Source organism: Lepidochelys olivacea (assembly GCF_965140295.1).
Source record: "Lepidochelys olivacea isolate rLepOli2 genome assembly, chromosome: 1".
Lineage (NCBI taxonomy): Eukaryota > Metazoa > Chordata > Testudines > Cheloniidae > Lepidochelys > Lepidochelys olivacea.
The window spans coordinates 166,520,189-166,539,201 of record NC_140411.1 but is presented as its reverse complement, the minus strand read 5'-3'; the positions used below and the strand labels follow the sequence as shown (position 1 = coordinate 166,539,201).

The following is a 19,013-nucleotide window of genomic DNA, read 5'->3' as shown; positions in this document are numbered from 1 at the left end:
ACAGACACTTTATCAACCAGGGCTATTTCCATATCAAGCTTAGCTTACTATCCATGGCTGCTTCAGCTGTAGAGCTCTTTCAAAAGTCTTAATTATCTTTATAATGGGAATGTCTAATAGGATTTTTCTCTCTCCCTTATTCTGCCACTAATATTGTATGTAAACAGCTGAGAATTTTTTTTTCCAAATTTAAAAAAAAATGTCAGAGCAGAGATGACATCAAGAAAATCTTGACCTCCATGGTGATCACTTTGTAAAGTAAATAGCAACTATGAATGTGTTTTAGGATGGAAATTCTCATGCAAACTCAACTACAGTGTTTGCTGCATCTCTTGCTATAATAACCCATAATCATGATTTAACCTCTTCCACTAACTTGTTACATAATATACTCTTGATCTTATGATAGTCCCATTGTCAGTCACAACATCAGAGAAATCCACTTAGAAAACATGAAAATGAAAGAGAATTGTATCCTAATGAACAGTCTTGCCCCCTACCCCCCCCAATCTCTTGCTTCATAAATAGTGTTTGCATCAATACATTATAGCACTTCCCCCCCCCCCATGTGAAACTGAGTTCTAGAACCTTCGTGTTTGTATATTAATTGATGAATGATTGAATCTCTGCAGATTCCATGTAACAATCCACTCAAATTTTGATATTGCTTCTTCATCTCTTTTAATCAAAGCCTTTTAGAATAAGTAACAGTAGCAAATGTAACAAGATTTAAGTGGTAGTGAAGTGCTTTGAGTAGCAGTTAGGAGCTAGAATATTCTTAAGTACAACTTGAAATATACAAGTTTCAGATGTAGACTGTATTCAATTTCTACACTAATTAAAATATGGTGGTTTGTAATATCCTAAAGATAAATTTTTATAGGTCATTCGCAGTATCCTATTCTGCATAAAAATAAAAATAGAAAAGATTTATTCAATTACCCAGTCCATTATATTAAACAGTGTTTAGATTAATTTGCTGTGTTAATCCCTGATCCCGCAAGCTACTCCTGATGGATGTGTGCTTGCACCATGTAGAGCCTGAAGTCAGTGGAGATATGTGCCAGTGGATGTGTCCACCTGTGGAGAGACCATTGCAGGATCAGGGACTTAAACACTGTATATAGATGCTATATGAACTTCTACAGTAAGTAAAGTGAACTTCTAGCTGAACTGTCTGGATTCTATTTTAAGCAGAAGAGATGTGGTTAAAATCCATTCTCTCCTTTGCTCTGATGTCTGCAAAGTACTTCTCAGCTGATTTGTTGAGATGACTGCCATTATGCTGACAAATACAGTTAGGCTGTTTCCTTGTGCTCCCTCTGTCTGTAACTGTGTTTTCTCTTGTTAAACTTTTGATTCCTAAAATCTTTAGGACAAGGACTGACTTTCATTCATTCTCTTCGTACGTTGCCTACTTCAGTGAGGACCTGGTCCATGACTGAGACTTCTAGGGGTTACTGCCATAGAAATACATTTGTAAAGCACTCTTGAACTTCTCAGGATAAAAGCTACTGTAACGTTATATTTTTCCTTCTGTATCAACTTATAGGAAGTTTTATTAATTTATTAACATAACAGGAACAGCTAGTTAGACTTTAGTGTATTAAAGTCCAGTTTTTGCTAAAGCCTTTAAAGACTTCAGGCATACTATTTAAATTCCTCTTTTTAAAAAAAATATCTGATCCACTCTTGCTGTTCATAAGGACCTTTTCAGGAAGAAAGAAAAGAGTGTACACACACAGTGCTTTCCAATGCACAAAGTAAACTAGGGGGGAAAACGTGCAAACTCTTTCCAGTTATCAGAAATGTTTTTCGGGGGTGTGTGTGTGTGTGTTCAAGTTGTCCCTTTTAAAATGCAATATTCTATTTAATGCCAGACCCTTTGTTCTATTCAGCTTGCTCAGATTGCAAACCTGTTTGCATATTGAACTGGAAAGTACATAATGAAAATGTTTCTGTTGGGATTAAGTACTATGGGAAAAGCTTTTGCAGAAATTCAAAAGAACTCTGCTTGTTGAACACTTTGTTTTAATTGTTTTATACAGGGGAGTTGCATCATGTGCGCATTTAACTTACGCAAATTCAACTATACACTCTCGGCAAAAAAAAAAAAAAGAAAAATAACAAGATACCTGTAAATAATGCGGGCGATTCCACCCACCATTCCACTCAATGAGCATATGCCCCGGAGTGAGCCTGCCACTGCCCACCCCAGCACCAGCAGGGGTCCTGGGACTGCCCTACTGCCTCCTGGCCCAAGTTTTAGTTAGGGGTATATATTAAAAGTCATGGACAGGTCACAGGCTATGAATTTTTGTTTACTGTCCATGACCTGTCCATGACTTTTACTAAAAATATTCATGACTAAAACGTAGCCTTAATTAAGGTGAATCACTTACATTGTAAACCCCTCTAGAGAGGTACCTTCCCCTAGGGAGGTTGGCTCATACTGGGTTTCCAGAGACTAGAAAGGCAAAGGAAATTTGTCTGAAAAATGCTGCATTTAAACTGACTTGGGGCCCTTTTTCCTGATCTAGAAAATGGACTTCTCTTCAAGGTGGGAGAGGCAATCCTTGCAGAAGGGATGGAAGGACTTGACCTACTAGGGCCCCATAAGACTGATGGGTGATCCCTGGTAAGCTTTCAGCATGTGTATAGAAACTTACTGTTTTTTTATGTTTTCTCTGTAATGCTTTTACCTTAAGAATAAGTGTATTTGCTTAGAAAGAGCTGTGTAGTAACTTGTAACTGCTGGCAATACACTGTTCATAGCCCTTGGAGAGAAAGCAAAGCACAGGCTCTGGCCTTTAGGCAATTTGGTTGCTGGGGATAGCTCAGTATATGGGAGAGAGCTGTGCAGCCTTAAAACACCACCACCTCCTGCACTCAGAAGGGAGTGGAACAAGGGTCCCTACCCAGAGACAGGTGACGGCAGGAGAACTGAATGGGTACTCCTGGAGCAGACCTACTTGGAATGGGAACTTCTGGAGTCATTAGTCATCCTCTTGTAAAGCCTCTATCCACAGCTGAACGTTGAGTCATCTGGCCCACCGCAATAACTGGAATCTACTCTTGAAGTATTTCATATATTTGTGTCAAACATCCCAGTGCTGACTTTAACAAGTTGTTTGCTGCATCAACACACAGGTCTGATTCAGTCTCTCTCTCAAAGGTACATTTGATGCTGCTATTAGACATTTAAATCATACAAAACTGCAGAAAATTACAATCTGCCGTAGATGGCATGATTAGCATAGCAACTTGTTTGTATGTTTTTTGGGGGGGGAGGGGGAAGTTTAAGCACTAAAAGGCTAAAATAGTATCCCAAGCTGCTGACAGTTACACCAAGTTCTTTTTATTTTTTTTCAAAATCTCATTACAGTGCTAAATTTGGTGGGTTAATTTAGTATTTTAATTTTTTCTCCTTTTTGTTTCAGAATAGTTTAAAAAAAATAAAAATAGATGGAGGGCTTTACTAAGGCACTGGATCAGAACTCATTTATTGTGGATGTTTGCAGTGCAAACAGATATCACTAAGAAAATGGGCTTGGGTGGATTTACTTAGTGATATCTGTTTGAGACAGATCTTCTTTTTAACTTTGTACTCAATAGTGCAGCTTGATTTCCTTTTGGAAAAGTTCTGGTAAGGTTTAGTTTTAATCTTGTCTAGTGCACAAGACTTGTCCAGTGGGTGGGGGAGGGGAAAGATGGATAAGGAGGCTTATGGAGAATGTTAGTGAAAATATGAGCTGATTAGTAGTTGCAATCATATGGGTAATTAAATCTGGTTCATTAATACTTAAGAATCCTAAATCTGCATTTGAAACTTGTCACTACCATAGGCACTGAAGGAAACCAGTTGTATGTATGGTCAGCTATAAGACTTATTATGGACTTGTTGCAAAACATGTTTTGTTGTCTTAAAATAAACAAGTGAATAACTTGTATTACCACTTTGTGCCTCTAACTTCAGCTCTCAGCCTGGCAATAAAAGGGTCTTGGCATAATTTCTTAGAAAGCTTCCATGGTCCTCTCCAGTCGCTTTGTGGCGATTTAGTGCAAATAGTTCTAAGAGTGCCCACAAAATCCGATGCTAGCTTCAAACTCGTAACTGAAGATCCTTCACACAAGATGGATCAAACCTGCCATTCTGGTCAGATAAACATTGAGTTACTACTTGAGTAACTGGCACCTGCACCAATGGTAATTGACCACTAAGTCAATTACTCTTCAGCCAGTAGATTTTAAACTTCTCTTGAGAAACTAACTAAAAAACAAAATCCACTACCTTCAATAAAATCAAGCCCAAGTGGATCATCTGCTGGAAATCAAAGCTACTGTTTCAATCTCTAGTTTCAGAAATATTCTTGGATATTTTACTCCATCAATTTTGTGGGTCTTAGACAGTATACCACCTGACCTAGTGAAGGCAGCAAAAACTGATTCTGAACTGATGCAGGGGGAAGAATGGGGGAAGTAACTGGACTGAAGAACAGTCTCACTGGTAAAGGATTGTTCTTTGTATCGGACATCATGTACTAGTGTCTGACTCTTCACCTGTTAGAAAGGAAAGTATTTCCTTTCTTACAGGGCTATGAAGGTTTTGACAAATGGTCCTCTAGTTGAGAAACAAGTGGCAGTGTTGGGAAACCTGAATTAGTCATCAAAGGGAATGGAGAAAGTTTGATAACAAGCAATTTTTTGGTTCTACAGTAGTACTTTTGGTATATGGTATCTGAAAAAATGCCTGACTCTGGAAGAATCACTGGGAACATTAGTCAACTGCCCAGACCAGGGCTATTAGTTTTAAGATACTGTGAGAGAACAATAGAAAAGCTTGAAAATGTTTTGGGAAAAGTCTTTAAAACTGATCTTAAGCCTAATTTGAGTTTTTGCTCTAATGCATGGCCATGGAGACCCATTCTATAAGGTGCAATTTACACCTTAGTTGTCAGAGTGAAATGTGGGGAAAGTCTGAGGTCAAGAAGGAGATCTTGGGTCAGGTGTTCCACCTTCTAGAAGGAAAATCCTATGCTTTCAGAATCCTGATGGTCATTGGGTCCATTTTCTAGGGTTGAAAGGCTTAGTTGGGGTGCTTGCAGGCCTGTGGCAGAGAGGCCATGTGTAAGGGACTGCGGAAGACTCTGTTACAGCCTAGCTAGGGGAAAACAGCTTTCTCGCGCCGATGGTCATTGTAGGACACAGAGAACCGGCTGTAACCAGCCCTTGGCCGGTTTCAATCGCCGCATATGGCCCTTTGCCAGTTAGAGGAAAACCCCTTAGGAAAGTACCTGATTATATATTCATGATATGTTAATGTGTAGTGCTTTTTCACTGCTTGTTGTCCGCCCCTTCGTCGGACTCCATCCCAGACATAGCTCCGGTGTACTGGGTTCCCCGCATCCGTGACAGCAATGCTTGGCGTCCCCGTTGCGGGCGTGTCACTTACTTTCAGTAAAGCCAATAACTCGCTACTTTGCTGCGCATAGGCCTCGTTCTTCCGGAGCATTCCTGCTAGGCCTTTTAGTGCCCAGAACACCATGTTTTAGTATACAGATGCACATCAATGTGCTTGAGACAGAGGCAATCCAGAAAACTTTCAAGGAATTCATACAGTGCAGGGACATCCTGGTAAAATTGTTCTTTTCCTCCTCTACATTGATTGTTACATCACCATCACAGTACCAGAAGTGCTTCACTGAAAGAGTAACATCTGGTAGGCAAAATGGCTATGCCAGATGTGTGCCCTTACTTTGGGAAGACCCTGTTACATTGTATCTTGAAGTCCTCTTGTGCCCATAGCTTCACCTGTCTCTAGATCTGTCTTGTCTTCGGGAGTAATTCCAAACTGTCCTAGTTCTATGATAGTTCTTAAAACTTCAGTGGATACCTTTTTATCTATCTTGGGTGCAGAGACTAACATACTCTTCCCTCCCTCCCTGAAAAGGTAAACTTGTTGGGAAGGTGTTTGGAACTTGTGTTCATATCATTTTGGTTTGAAAAATATTTTGGCAGCATCTTGCTTTGAAGCATTGTGGCTTTTTGGATAAAGTCAATGATTTTGGCAAAGTAATGGTAAATGTACTAAGCGCTCTTTCTCTCTCTTCCCCTCACCCTAATCTGGGGCAAGAAGCCAGGGGGATCTCTCTTACTATTTTTCAATGGCTTATACTAACAGTGCAATAGGTGGATACTGTGACCCTGGGCAGTCTGAATTTGGTTACTCATATTTCTGGCGGGACTACAGCATTTTAGTATTATGGCTTACTTTCTCTTGCACCTCTAGATGATTTGTCTGTAAACTTAATTGTTTTAGCATTGTAGGAACACTCATTCCACAGTTAAGGTTGGAACTGGGTTTCTGTTTTAAGCTTGACATTTAATGTTGCTGTAAAAAACAGTCACATCTGCCTTAGAATTGGTAGGTATCATATATATGGTAGATTCCTTCCCTGCTTCTTGAAGTGAATGTCCATGCTAACAAAGGGGATCAAGAAAGACCGCTCAGGTGTTACTGATAGCACCCTACTGGTTGAGAAGGCTGTCTTTTTGTTTGTTTTTTGTGGATCTGATCAGCATGTCCACAAGCAAACCTGTTTTCCTGTTTATACAGAGAGTATCTCTCCCCAGGCCAAACCTATCACTAGAATCCAGATGGGCTAAACCTGAGCTCTTTAAATGAGAAGAGAGTATTTGTACAGATTATAAACACGATCAATAATCTGGGGTTCAGGATATGGGCAGGATTGTCCGCGTACCTCATCTTTAGCTATCCTTCTAGAATTCCTTTAAGATGGCCTTCCACTTGGAAGCAAAAGAACTAAGCACACACCTGACTCCACACTAAGGAGCCATTCAGGCAGTATATTTTGTCACAAAATAGAATAGTGCAAATTATTGTCACCTTACAGACATTAAAAGAAAAGGAGTACTTGTGGCACCTTAGAGACTAACAAATTTATTTGAGCATAAGCTTTTGTGAGCTACAGCTCACTTCATCGGATCCAATGGATAAAGGATAAAAAAGGATTAAGCAATGATTGCCGTGTCAGAAGCTGCAGGTTTTTGTGAGGTTAATAATTTAAGACCCTATTTCTGTTTTTGTTTTAGTCTATTCAAAACAGAGATAAAGGTGCATTTTCTAGTATTCAAATTTCCAGACACATAGGCAAAGCTTGAGAACCATAGGTTAGAGCACACATCCTGCATGTTTGTTTTAGTCCCCTCTTTAACTTCTGTCATATTCATGCTTTTTGTTCTTGAACCCTGAAGAATACTGGCTTAATCATCATAATTAAAGTGAGATTTGTCTGCATGAACTGAAGTAAAAACCTGAACTGTTGCCATGTATCAAAAATCTTGTAGCTTAATACCGTTGTCACTGACCTCTCACTGTAAAAAGTGAGCGTGAGTAAATGGCCTAAAAGATGTCCATACATCTCTTGGCAATGCTCTTTGGCAGGCCTTACTGAGGATTACTTGCTGCTGCTTTTTTTTTTCCTCTGTAAACATATGCTGGAAAAAATTCTAGTGAACAATTTGAAGGAGTGGTGTTGTACCAAAACAAGGTTTTGCATTTAAAGGAACACTGTCTGAAACACTGTTTCTAAAACTGATACACGCAAGGGCTAAGCAAATGAGAAATAAACCTGTTTGCATAGCAAATCTTGTCACCATATATGCAATTTTTTTTGCTAGCATTTGAGAAAGGGGGCATTTACTTGTTTTCCCCTGGTTTGTGTACACTATACATGCCCTGCTGAGGTGTGAACTGCTCCTCTGCTTCTGGAGAGTTTTTGCCTAGGCTTTCTTTAAGCCATGAAGATACATTTTTAGCCTCATAACTATATACATGAAATTACAACCTATAACATTACTATAACAATGATTACTATACCATTACTATAACAGTAATGCTCAGTACATCATGAACTTTCCGAAGACACCTGACATGACAAACTTAGCATTAGATACCACCAGTCGTTATAAGGATGAACATGGGGTGCTGGGTGTTTCTCCCCCCGCCCCCCCCGCAAGGTACAGAACGTCACAAGGTATTCTTCCTTCTCCACTGCCTCCCAATCTCCCCCTCCAACCCCCCCCCAAAAAAAAAAACAAACCAAACCAAAAAAACCCTCTCAAAGCCTGATGAAGCTTGGTCATCTGAGCTAAAACTGAATCAGTCATCTGACAGTCCTAAATAGAAATGTCCATCTCAGTTTTGGGCTTAGTGATGAGTTGTCAGCCCTCTTCAGGAACTTCTGAGCCTGACAGGGCTATAGGGGATGACTAATGGACCCCTACAAGTGTGTAAGGGTTTGCGAGGAGGAAGCCCAATGATCTTTGTAAATTTTGTAGGAGGGTGTGATAGGCCCTCAACAAGCATGCTAGGGCTTACAGTGTGGATTGGGGGCCCCAGTGAGCTGATTGTGGAGGGAGCAGTAGAGTCCCAAGGTCTGCAGGAAGAATCAAATGTGCCCTCATTTTTCATGTTCCCTATCCTTCCTCCTGTCTCTGCTGGCACTTTTTTGTCTGTGCTCCCCATTCACCCTGTAGATCTCCTAAACTCTATAGGAAGTGAGAAGCTGAGGAGGTATTAAGTGAAGGTTTTTTCATAATTTTAATAGTGAACAACCTGCCATTATCTCAGATAGGAATGTACATATGGCAGGGGAACATGGAATGCTTTGTGCATGGATTATAGTGTTGAGAACATCAGTAGTAGCTATGAATGTGCATATAGGTGGGCATTAATCAATTAACCTTTAACAGAAACATTAAAAAATGAAAATTTGAGTTGTAATGTGTTAAGACACTAACAGGCTTGTAATCATAATCCTGTGTTTTCACTGTGTGAATCTCTCAGAAGTTTGAAACTGAGATTTGTTTCTTAACTAACTTTCTAGATCTGCTGGGTTTCTGAAACTATATTCTTTTATCATGCAACAGAACTTGTTTGATCTTCTTAGATCAGGGATTCCCAAACTTGGTTCGCGGCTTGTTCAGGGTAAGCCCCTGGTGGGCCACAAGATGCTTAGTTTACCTGAGTGTCCACAGGTACAGCTGCTTGCAGCTCCCAGTGGCTGCGGTTCACTGTTCCCAGCCAATGGGAGCTGTGGGAAGCAGTGTGGGCCGGGCCACAGCTTCCTCACAGCTCCTATTGGCCGAGAAGGGCGAACCACGGCCACTGGGAGCTGCTAGTGGCTGTACCTGCAGACACTCAGGTAAACAAAGTGTCTCGCGGCCCGGGGGCTTACCCTGAACAAGCCGTGAACCAAGTTTGGGAACCCTGTCTTAGATGGAGGCAACCTCACAGCACACTTTAACTCAAAGTGCCAAAATCTTAATTTATTATTACTGCGTTCCAGGGTGGATTGGTTCTACTAAAAGCAATTTAAGTCACTTATTTTAGTCGTAATTTAAATAATCAAGCAGGAAACCTTGATTTAGATAATCCGTTTTTAACTGTGTTTTGCATTTGTACTTTTTAGTTATTTTCCTAAAGACAGATTGATTCTCATTAGTTGGTAACCATTAAATCAGGTTGATTTTCACCTAAATACAACCGTCATATTAAATTTTGTTGTTTCTTTTGCTAAACTGGGCACTATATCTGCACACATTTATTTAGGTGATTACATTGCATTTATTCAGGTTCTGAATCTTTACTATTTTTATTATGATGGAAAATTGTGAATGATGCATTTCTTATTTACTTGATGATTAATTTATTTACTCATGATTTGTGCCAAGCTCTATTTGGATGGAAATTCAATTGAAAATGCTGTGTATCTTTAATTTTTTTTATTAACTAAAACTATCTTAAATGTGCTAAATACTTTGATATTTTTTCTTATGCAAGTTTTGCATTAAAAACTGATTTATTAAACAAAGGAAGTCTCTGTAATTAATGAATTGAACTGATTGTTTCTGATCACCATGCTGTTAAAGATTTTAGAACAAGTTAATCTGACCCTCTCACATCTAGGTTTTTATTCATAGTTTGGAAGAAGAAAAAACCCTTCCCTGCTTTTCAATCCAAATTTGGTTCTTAACTTTTAATGACCTACTCATCGAACTGGACTAGTTTAGTAAACAAACAAAGAAAATATTTCCTCTTTATCTGTAGGAAAGGCTGCTGCTGTGAAAAGCAGATTTAGTGCTTCAACAAACTGTTTCCAGGTGCTTAATCAATGATTTCCACCAGTTCAGTGGTTTGACTTGGCAGCAAATATGTACTGCTTAATATTTTTTTTATTTAATTTAAGCCTTAACATAAATTGTCAATTTCAAATTTAATTCTAAATAGGCTTATTTTTTAAAATTAACCCATACTTTATTTAAATTGGATTTGTATTTAATTTTTTTTTTAATCCACCCTGCAGGAGTCTCTCATTTCTAGGTGCTGAAAACAGATTTATTGGAATGCCCAAAAGGAACATAAATCTAATGGACCTAATATTTGAAACCTACAGTAAACAAGCCACCAACAGCACTAATTCCTTTATCCTCTTATTGAAAGGAATTTTTGTCCTTTAAAGGGATTGACAAAGCTTGCCACTTCCTTAATGGGATATATGGAGGCCACTGCTACACCTCACTCAAACACGAAGGGCTGATATTATCTAAGAGCTTCATATTGTTTCAGTTCAGAAAAATTTCCTAGGCATGTACTAATCAACGTGAAAAATGCATGTTACCCCAAAGTTATGACCACTGTTAATTAAAGGAATAGATCTTGTCAATATAGTAATACGTATGTTGTACCATTTTTCTTTGCTAACTTCACTCCATTCCTTTTTATAGATGATAGTTTTTTCTGCATTATTTTCAGTGCTCCCTCCCCTCCCTTATCTCTATCTATATTATGTTCTTTATCCCTCCAGACCACTTGCCCTGCCCCCTCTCACATAGGGCCTGAAACATTTTTACTTACACCTAATAGAAGCACAGGAGACAACTGACTGGGGTCCCTGATCTGGTGTAAAAAAGTGGTATGATTTCTACCATGATGCTGTCTCCGAGATCCAGCCTCACTAGCTGGATGCTAAAAAAAAAAAAAAGTTGTGTATTCTGATTAACTTTGAAGCCTCTTTCTGTTTTTACCAGCAGTTATTGTCATTCCCTCCTGAAATCCTTGTTGCTGCTCTGGAGAAGGTGTTAGTGGTAGGTGTCAGTTACTAATCTTCACAGATCTTGGGTCTTTTGGAGCTTTTCATTGAATATCTTGAGTACCTGCCTCTGCTGCTACTCTTAACTTCCACGGGAGCAAAATTGATATGATTCTTGTCACTTCCCCTAGTTGCCTTTCATTCTGACCAGATATGTCAGTTTTCACTTTGCTGCAGCTTGGGAAATCTCTGAACAGCAGGAGAAGCATTACAGGTCTCTGTAGATGAATGAAGATGATACATTAATTTATGCTTTCTTCACATATGGAAGCTTTCTTTACAACCCTAAATGATTTGAAACATATTTAAAAAACACAATCTTAAATTCTGCAGAATTAATGGAATGCACCCCCACACTCTCTTGGGAAAGGTTTTTAATCACTATGGGGTGAATGAATCTGTTAAGCCTTGTATTTCTTTCTTTGAGTATAAACTAGGTTTGAAGATGACCTAAACTGGTCTGTTGCCTTATGCCATTTCATATTACAAAAGCTGTTCCCCAAACTCTATTTCTCTCTCTATCCCTTTGCATGTGGCTGTTGCCAGGTTCAGAAGTTAAGCTGAATTGTTTTTGCTCTGCCATAAAACTTGATCTTTTTTAAACAACTGACAATATTCTAACAGGCATCCCTAAAAGATGAAGCAAATAGAAAATTGATTTGTTTTTTGGCACTTACCTTGCTCTACAGCCATTCTTCACCCATTTCATTGCAGGAGGGAGAGAGGGAGGTGTGTTCCAAAGTAACACTGTAAACAGGACAGTAAATAGATGATATATCAGCAGTATCAGTTCAACTTCAATGCACTTCTCTTTCAGTTTATCACTGCAGATAGGCAGAATCAGGAAAAAGTAATTTTTTTAATAGCTTTCTCAACTCTTTTAGTGTAATCACAAGAGTATGAACTTCTAAATGGGACAATACCTGATCCCATGTTCCTCAGTGGGTCACTCGCTAAGGGCTTGTCTATACTACCCGCCAGATTGGTGGGCAGTGATCAATCAACCCCCCGCTAGATCAATCGCGTCTTGTATAGGCGCGATAAATCGACCGCTGAGCGCTCTCCTGTCGACTCTGGTACTCCATCAGAACAAGAAGCGCAAGCGGAGTCGACGGGAAAACGTCAGCTGTCGACTTATCACAATCTAAGTATGTCAACTTCAGCTACGCTATTCATGTAGCTGAAGCTGTGTATCTTAAATCGACCCTGCGTGGTAGTGTAGACAAGCCTTAAGGTTCGGAACATGCTGCCACTTAATATCAGAGGTGACATTGTCATACTGTCTGGTAGAAGAAAACACTTTTTTCACACACAACCAGGAACCTGACTCTGCTTCTTCAGCCACTTATGAATACATGAAAACTAATACTACAGGAAGCCACAAGAGAACCTAGTATCAGCTTAATGCTGGGGAAAAAAATAACAGATATATTTACATTAAAATTGCTGGTTTCAGAATAGCAGCCATTAGTCTGTATTTGCAAAAAAGAAAAGGAATACTAGTGGCACCTTAGAGACCAGTTTATTTGAGCATAAGCTTTCATGAGCTACAGCTCACTTCATCGGATGCATTCAGCGGAAAATACAGTGAGGAGATTTATATACACAGAGAACATGGAACAATGGGTGTTATCATACACACTGTAAGGAGAGTGATCTCTTAAGATGAGCTAATACCAGCAGGGGAGGGGGGGAGAACCTTTTGTCGTGATAATCAAGGTGGGCCATTTCCAGCAGTTGACGAGAATGTCTGAGGAGCAGTGCTGGTGGTGGTGGGCGGGAATAAACATGGGGAAATGGTTTTACTTTGTGTAATGACCCATCCACTCCCAGTCTCTATTCAAGCCTAAGTTAATTGTATCCAGTTTGCAAATTAATTCCAATTCAGCAGTCTCTTGTTGAAGTCTGTTTTTGAAGTCTTTTTGTTGTAATATTGCAACTTTTAGGTCTGTAATCGAGTGACCAGAGAGATTGAAGTGTTCTCCGACTGGTTTATGAATGTTATAATTCTTGACGTCTGATTTGTGTCCATTTATTCTTTTACGTAGAGATTGTCCAGTTTGACCAATGTACATGGCAGAGGGGCATTGCTGGCACATGATGGTATATATCACACTGGTAGATGTGCAGGTGAACGAGCCTCTGATAGTGTGGCTGATGTGATTAGGCCCTATGAATGTGTCCCCTGAATAGATATGTGGACACAGATGGCAACAGGCTTTGTTGCTAGGATAGGTTCCTGGGTTAGTGGTTCTGTTGTGTGGTGTGTGGTTGCTGGTGAGTATTTGCTTCAGGTTGGGGGGCTGTCTGTAAGCAAGGACTGGCCTGTTTCCCAAGATCTGTGAGAGTGATGGGTCGTCCTTCAGGATAGGTTGTAGATCCATGGTGATGCGCTGGAGAGGTTTTAGTTGGGGGCTGAAAGTGACGGCTAGTGGCGTTCTGTTATTTTCTTTGTTGGGCCTGTCCTGTAGTAGGTGACTTCTGGGTACTCTTCTGGCTCTGTCAGTCTGTTTCTTCACTTCAGCAGGTGGGTATTGTAGCTGTAAGAAAGCTTGATGGAGATCTTGTAGGTGTTTCTCTGTCTGAGGGGTTGGAGCAAATGCAGTTGTATCGTAGAGCTTGGCTGTAGACAATGGATTGTGTGGTGCGATCTGAGTGAAAGCTGGAGGCATGTAAGTAGGAATAACGGTCAGTAGGTTTCCGGTATAGGGTGGTGGTTATGTGACCATCGTTTATTAGCACTGTAGTGTCCAGGAAGAGTATCTCTTGTGTGGACTGGTCCAGGGTGAGGTTGATGGTGGGATGGAAATTGTTGAAATCATGGTGAAATTCCTCAAGGGCTTCTTTTCCATGGGTCCAGATGATGAAGATGTCATCAATATAGCGCAAGTAGAGTAGGGGCATTAGGGGACGAGAGCTGAGGAAGAGTCGTTCTAAATCAGCCATAAAATTTTGGCATACTGTGGGGCCATGTGGGTACCCATAGCAGTGCCGCTGGTTTGAAGGTATACATTGTCCCCAAATGTGAAATAGTTACGGGTGAGGACAAAGTCACGAAGTTCAGCCTGATGGCTTGTAGTCAATCTTTGTGTGGAATGTTGGTGTAGGGGGCTTCTACATCCATAGTGGCCAAGATGGTGTTATCAGGAAGATCACCGATGGTTTGTAGTTTCCTCAGGAAGTCAGTGGTGTCTCGAAGGTAGCTGGGAGTGCTGGTAGCGTAGGGCCTGAGGAGGGAGTCTACATAGCCAGACAATCCTGCTGTCAGGGTGCCAATGTCTGAGATGATGGGGCGCCCAGGATTTCCAGGTTTATGGATCTTGGGTAGTAGATAGAATATCCCAGGTCGGAGTTCCAGGGGTGTGTCTGTGCGGATTTGATCTTGTGCTTTTTCAGGAAGTTTCTTGAGCAAATGCTGTAGTTGCTTTTGGTAACTCTCAGTGGGAAATGGCCCACCTTGATTATCATGCACATTGTAGGAAGAGTGGTCGCTTTGGACAAGCTATTACCAGCAGGAGAGTGAGTTTGTGTGTGTGTGGGGGGGGGGGCGGAGGGTGAGAGAACCTGGATTTGTGCTGGAAATGGCCCAACTTGATGATCACTTTAGATAAGCTATTACCAGCAGGAGAGTGGGGTGGGAGGAGGTATTGTTTCATGGTCTCTGTGGATATAATGTCTTCTGCAGTTTCCACGGTATGCATCCGATGAAGTGAGCTGTAGCTCACGAAAGCTCATGCTCAAATAAATTGGTTAGTCTCTAAGGTGCCACAAGTACTCCTTTTCTTTTTGAATGTAGTAGTGTCTTTAAATATTCTGCTAGAGGCTGCAGCAAGTGGTTATATAGCCGTCATGAGGAGAGGGCTCTAAAGGTACATTTTGCCTTGTACCCTCTGCAGTGTGTATGGAATTCACAAGATGAAACTGATTCGCTCATTTTTTATGCACTAACCCTTTTACATTAAGATCTTTGTTTCAGCCTTAGTATGGTATCTCTCACTGTCAGAATTGTTTTTTGAGGCTATGTACTTACTACAGCTTATGTCACTCAGCGGTGCAAATAAGATGTCTCTCCTACCCCCACCCCCATCCGAGCGACGTAAGTTACACCGACAGCGTGCTGTCTGTGGGCTGCTGCAGGCTCTGTAGTGTAGCCATAGCCTTAGTCTCCTTGGACCATAAATGTCATGCTGAAACGTATTCACTTTGTTACTTCCTTCGTAGTTCTTCTGCTGAGTTCTCTCCCGGCCTTTTATGTGGCATATGATTGAAGGTCAAAATTTAATAATCTTTGCCAGAGTGAGTGGACTCATGCTTTCATTCAAGGAATTAAAATTGACTTTCTGATTCAGAAAGCTTTTTGTGTGTTTATGCTTTTCAGAATGCTATGAATGAGAATTCAGCTTTTTATGTAGGCTGTAAATATTTCCCACAAAAGGGGCAGGATCATCAACATCTGGAACACTGTTTTAAAATAAATTAATAAGCTCACTGCAGCATAGCCATTTAAATTCTTCCTTGTAACCAAAAAAGATTTAACCTCTGGTCTGTGCAAATGGACATGGCCCAGTGTAAGCAGATATAGATGTGAAGTCAAAATTGCTATATATTAGCATTCAGTGATTAAAAATTCATAACAAATGTACTGTTTCTTGAAGGAAAACCACTGTTCGTTCTTTGTAGTTGGTATACAGTCTCCTTGCAGCTTTGGCGGGGGGGGGGGCAGCCTGTATATGGCCAAATCCAACCTACTGAATTCTGGTAGTCTGTTCTGCATCAGTAGCTTCATAGGACAAGCTAAACCTTTCTTTGCAGAATGAGGATTCTTTAAACCCAGCTTACTGGAAAAAGTAGAAAACATTGCTTCTGAGTTCTCTTGTCCAGTATGGCCCTCAAACTGGCGTTAGGTTTATCCATAGATTCTGTTGCGAAGCAGTGCTGCAACTCCCTCCTCTTGCAGGCTTAGTGAAGACAAAATATCCAACAAACATCCAGAAATGGAAATTATTTTTCTGCACCGTAGTAGCATAAAGAGACTTTTTTTTTGATTTCACTCTTATGCTAAAGAGCAAGCCTTCTCTCGAAAGGATCTACACTGTGGCACAGGCCACTCAGTGTGTTGAGGAATGGCCCCCTAAGCAGCAAGTCAGTTTCCAGCTCTTGCTGACAGTCAGGGGCAGCAGAGGCATACATACCTTCAACACCTCTGCAACCCTGTGTGTCAGCTGCTTCTGGGTTTGTCTGCTTTGTTTCATTAAAGGGAACTTTGGATGTTGGTGGGGGGGAACACAATAGTAGTAAGTAGACTGTGAGGTAAGGAGGGGTGTAGAATAACCAGGGTTGGTTAAATATTTTTGGCAGCTTGCAAAATTATATGAAAGGGAAAGGTGGCAATTTCAGTTACAGCAGAGCAGTAGCTCTGCTGTAATTAAGTTTTAAGTTTAAATCTCCATGTCAGCATAAACTAACTAATGCTCCAAAAGTGTGAAATGCACATATGCTGCAGGACTAGGGGTTTCTGGAAGCCAAAGGTTTGCAGACCATCTACTATCACAGAAACTGGGTAGCTCAAGGTGTGAAAAAGTGTTGTCTTTGCTCTCTACGTGAATTCTGCGGGGTCTCCTTTTAGGAAGCTTTGCCCAGACATCAAAATTTCTGGCTTAAGTGAGATATTAAAATCCACATGCAGATTCTGATTGTTACTTCCATAGTATTGTTCAAGAAATTGGCATTAATTAGAGATAAGAGGAAGACTCAGGTAAGCAGTTAAGATTGTAACGTTGCACTCCATATGTTTTATGGAAATATGCTAACTAGTGTGAATATAATGTAACTGGAATATGCTTCATGCAGAAGGTCTCTTATAAGGCATCATTACAAAACTTATAATCTACTGAGTGTGTTCATTCTATTTGTATGAATGTATCATTCTTGTATCTAAAACTAGAAATGTGTAGTATTACTCTGAGGTCCTATTGTACTTATGCAAAAAGTGTGGGCCATTAATGATGGCTTAGGATCTTGATGGCTCCCGTTGACTAGGACAACTGGTTGTGAATGGGTTTATTACCTGCAAGCCTTCCTGTGTAGTGAGGTGGGTAATGAAGAATGAGGTCTTACAGTGACATGTGACCATATCACATGATACTGGAATCCATCTTAAACCTGGTGCTTTTCCATTTAGAAGGAGAGACGGGAACCCAGAGAGACAAAAGATTCCCGCATTGTGCCAAAGATATAAAAGGGGGTGGAACGGAACAAAGGGGGCTGCCAGTCATGAGAAATCCTTTAGTTACCACCTGAGCTGGGACTAACTAGGACTGTACTAGGGGAAAGGATTGGGCCCAGACTAGGAAAGAGTCAAGTCTGTGAAAGAAGCTTATTGGAACATCTCTGAGGGTGAGATTTACCTCTATTCAGTTTCTTAATGTATTAGGCTTAGACTTGCGTATTTTGTTTTATTTTGCTTGGTAACTTATTGTTCTGTCTGTTATTACTTGAAACCACTTAAATCCTACTTTTTATACTTAATAAACAAAAGTGATTTTCTTAACCCAGAGTAAGTGATTAATACCTGGGGGAGCAAACAGCTGTGCATATCTCTCTGTGTGTTATAGAGGGCAATTTATGAGTTTACCCTGTCTAAGATTTATACAGAGTAAAACGGATTTATTTGGGATTTGGATCCCATTGGGAGTTCGGTGTCTGGGTGCTAGAGACAGGAGTACTTGCTGAGCTGTTTTCCGTTAAGTCTGCAGCTTTGGGGGCATGGTTCAGACCCTGGGTTTGTGTTGCAGCAGGCTAGCATGTCTGCCTCAACAAGACAGGGTTCTGGAGTCCCAAACTGGCTCAGAGGTAGTTTCAGCACATCAGGTGACAGTCCCAAGGTGGTCTCTGTGACCGAACCCGTCACATAGATAATATAATCATGCCTCTCAATCATTTCCTGAACAGTGGGACTGAGTGTGATCAAAGGAAAGCAAGTTGCTCTGTCACTTAGTCCAGGGATTCTTGATACACATTCCCTCTAACACGAGTCGCTTATAATATTTTTAGACTTTAACATTTTTGAAGCAGAGCTAGGGAATATGGGGGATCGGCAATGAAGGGTAGTTGGGGAGGTGAGGGAGAGGAGTTGGGAAGGGTACCGGTTGAGGGGCTTGGCTTCACTGGGCTGTGCTCTGGCACACCTACCGAGAAAACAGCACATTCTTTGACTCCCTACAGTGACAATCCCTACAGGATTGTCCAATCACTGTCTTTGAAAACCCAGGTTGACTAGAGCTTTGATGAAGAAATTGGTTTCCAAAAGTAGTTTCTCTGCCATTCCTCAACTAATAAAGGACCCTCCTCAAAGGGACCCCTTCTATCTGAGTGCTCAGAAGTGCTGGCAGAGCAGAACTATAAGGAGGAAGATTGGCCTACTGGGAGATGGTGGTAGGGAGTGAAGCGTAATCATATGTGCCTTCCTCTACAGTACAGATACCCCTCCCCTCCCCATTCCTTCCAAGACCGAAGGAGGATGCTCCCATTCTCTCCATTTCTTCCCAGTTGGAGAGAAATGAAACCAGCACTTCCTACCCCATTTGTGTTTTCCCTGTGTCGCTTCAGGAAGTGGGGAAGGGACATTAAGCTTTGTTCTTCCTTCCCCTCCCGCCGGTGCTGCTTTTCTGGGAGAAGTGGGCAGTCAGCAGTGCGGGAGTATGGGGAGAAAGGGGGGTAAGTTGTGCATTGAGGGATGCATGTGGGCTTCAGTTCTACCTTTACATCTGTGTCCCCTTCAAAACATGTCCCCTTCAAAACACAGACATATAATGTTGAGGCTAGGGTGAGAAGCTGGGA

At 40.9% G+C, this 19,013-nt stretch overlaps 1 protein-coding gene across 5 annotated transcripts in view; it reads left to right on the top strand.

Moving 5' to 3' along the window:
- Positions 1-19,013, top strand: part of ITSN1 (intersectin 1) — a 224,493-nt gene that overhangs the window by 7,129 nt on the left and 198,351 nt on the right. The window contains exon 2 of one of the 5 annotated variants that reach the window (XM_084626736.1): positions 11,113-11,169. The exons of 3 other annotated variants lie outside the window; for them this stretch is intronic. The gene's annotated coding sequence lies outside the window, so the exon portion shown is untranslated. Of the gene's footprint in view, positions 1-2,540; positions 2,639-11,112; positions 11,170-19,013 lie in introns of all 5 variants that reach the window. One more of the 5 variants, XM_084626737.1, reaches the window with a different exon arrangement.